This window comes from Saccopteryx bilineata, chromosome 1 (genome assembly GCF_036850765.1).
Source record: "Saccopteryx bilineata isolate mSacBil1 chromosome 1, mSacBil1_pri_phased_curated, whole genome shotgun sequence".
Classification (NCBI taxonomy): Eukaryota; Metazoa; Chordata; class Mammalia; order Chiroptera; family Emballonuridae; genus Saccopteryx; species Saccopteryx bilineata.
The window spans coordinates 25,591,716-25,593,933 of NC_089490.1; the positions used below are offsets into that span (position 1 = coordinate 25,591,716).

The following is a 2,218-nucleotide window of genomic DNA, read 5'->3' on the forward strand; positions in this document are numbered from 1 at the left end:
TATCAAATAATAAAAAGTAGTAGGAAGAGGTTATATATTTGTCTATAGAAAAAATGTAGGGGAAATTTTTCAACATAAAACAACTAATGAATGTAACAATAGCTATTAAGTACGGCTACTTTATTGTGACATGGTTTGTGATTCTGTTCTCGAACCAAGTAGGCTGCCTCTAAGCAGTCTGGGATATCTCTTCATGGTCCCCCCCAGTCTCTCCTATGGTTCACTACATTTCAACATATTCCTTAAAGTTTTAGGATCCCTATTCTCTTGCTTTTGTTTTCCTTAAGATTTTTTATGCTAATAGACTTTTTAAATCAAGTTTTTTTAAAAAGAAGTACAAAATTAAGATTAAATAGGTACTTATAAATATATTTACTCTGAAATGGTTAAGAATGTAAATTATTGATGCTTAAGTCAATAGTATGTCATACATTGCATGCATTATTTAAAGGTCAATTTCTTTTCAGTAATGTAGATAAAACCACGATATTTATTGCTTGCATAAAGTATAGGTTAAAATCCAGATAGTCTCAAAAACAAATCCTTATGATAAAGGGTAGTTCTCCAGCTGGTCAGTTGAATATATTACGCTTAACATGTATGAATATAGTTGCAAAATGTGCCAGTTTTTAACAAGCATTAAAGTCTTTATTTTAGATCACTGTTTACAATTTAGGGGCAGCACCCTGAGATGTTAGGCTGATAACTGAATACATCACTTATCTGGTCAGTGTCTATTCTGCTCCATTTTGGGGGCACATGGAGTTTGCTAATAGAAAAACTCTTGTGACTAACATGAACGCTGTCTGCTGTTAGGGTGTTAGTGCAGAAGCTTACTGGGCAAAATTTTTTTGTTCTAGGACATTCTGCTGAGAAAGCAGCGTCTAGCCAACGAAAGCGCCAACCAATGTGACTGACACAAACCCCATCTTAGTGAGAACAGGTTGTCATTACAACCACCTTTTTCATTTTCATTCAGTCTCAGCCTGTGTTTCATCGGCTGCACCTTCTGAACCCTGTTAGCTTCTCTGTCTTGAATTCGTGTCTGTAGAACACTCTCACTGTTCTCCTGCATAGTATCTTGCATTTTGGAGGCTAGTCCTGTATATCTGTCACCTGTCAGTTTTTCTTCTTCTAGCCTTATTCTTATCCTGTTCCCGTTATACCTTTCAGTCATTATTTTGGTTCGTAAGTGATCAAAAGCAGGAAATAAGTCTTCTTTAGAAAGTTCTTTTCACTGTTTCTGTGTATTTAAATCTCCCTTTATAAACCTGGTTCCTTCTATTATAGTCATATATGAAAATCTGAGTTGATTTGGTATCTTAATAAGTCCCATTCAATATTTTCTCACATTCATTAACAGTTTTTTTAATGTTAATCACATCTCCTTTTTCCTTCAGAGCAGGACAGGTATGTACTAAGAGAAAAAGGACCTCGTGGCCCAGTGCCTACACCACAGTGGATTACTGCAGGCCCGTGTTCAGGGTTCAAGGGAGCAGACTCCCACACCTTAATTAAGAAATTGAGAAATGAAGCTGGTGATTCAGGGACTCCAAGATCTGGCGAGGTGGTGTACTTAAAGTGAGATATTTTTATTTCAGCTCTATTGATATTTTCTAATTGCAGTAGACTACTGTATAATATGACTTCACATCTTCTGACCAAAACTTCACACCAGATCCTGTTTCTTTAAACAGCATCCTTCCATGGTCGGTGGTTGGCCAGCGCTATGCACATTTAACTGACACCTGATTCTTTCTCCACAGCTCGGTTTACCATGACAACTGCTTTCATCGTTTGCTGCCAAACCATGAGCCAGAAATAACAGCCTGTGTTAGGATGTGGACCCTGTGTTAAGATCTAACTCTTTTGTGCCTCTTCTATGTCAGCTAAGCTGGCATTAATGTAATCATTTTAAGCATTTTGCAGTTTAACACGACTGTAATCGTCAAGCACGGCTGCTGCCAACGATTTTGAGCATCCAGCTCCTCAAACGCCCGCTGGATGGTGGCAGACATGGCCGCCGGAGCGAGCCAGCAGAGCGGAGCCTGGGGCGGGAAGCCTAGGGCCCCCCCTTCGCCCTCCCTTCGCCCCCCCACCCCTTCGCGCATGATCACGGATCAGGGACAGTGCTGGCACGGTGGCGCATGCGTGCTCTGCTCCGGGCTCCGCCCTGGTAATTTTTCTGAAAATCTTTCTCTCCAGTGCTTCACAAACA

General features: G+C 40.2%; 1 pseudogene; it reads right to left on the bottom strand.

Annotated features, from left to right (window-relative positions):
* Positions 1-884: 884 nt before the first annotated feature.
* LOC136319830 (tyrosine-protein phosphatase non-receptor type 2 pseudogene) lies at positions 885-2,018 on the bottom strand (annotated as a pseudogene).
* Positions 2,019-2,218: the final 200 nt, after the last annotated feature.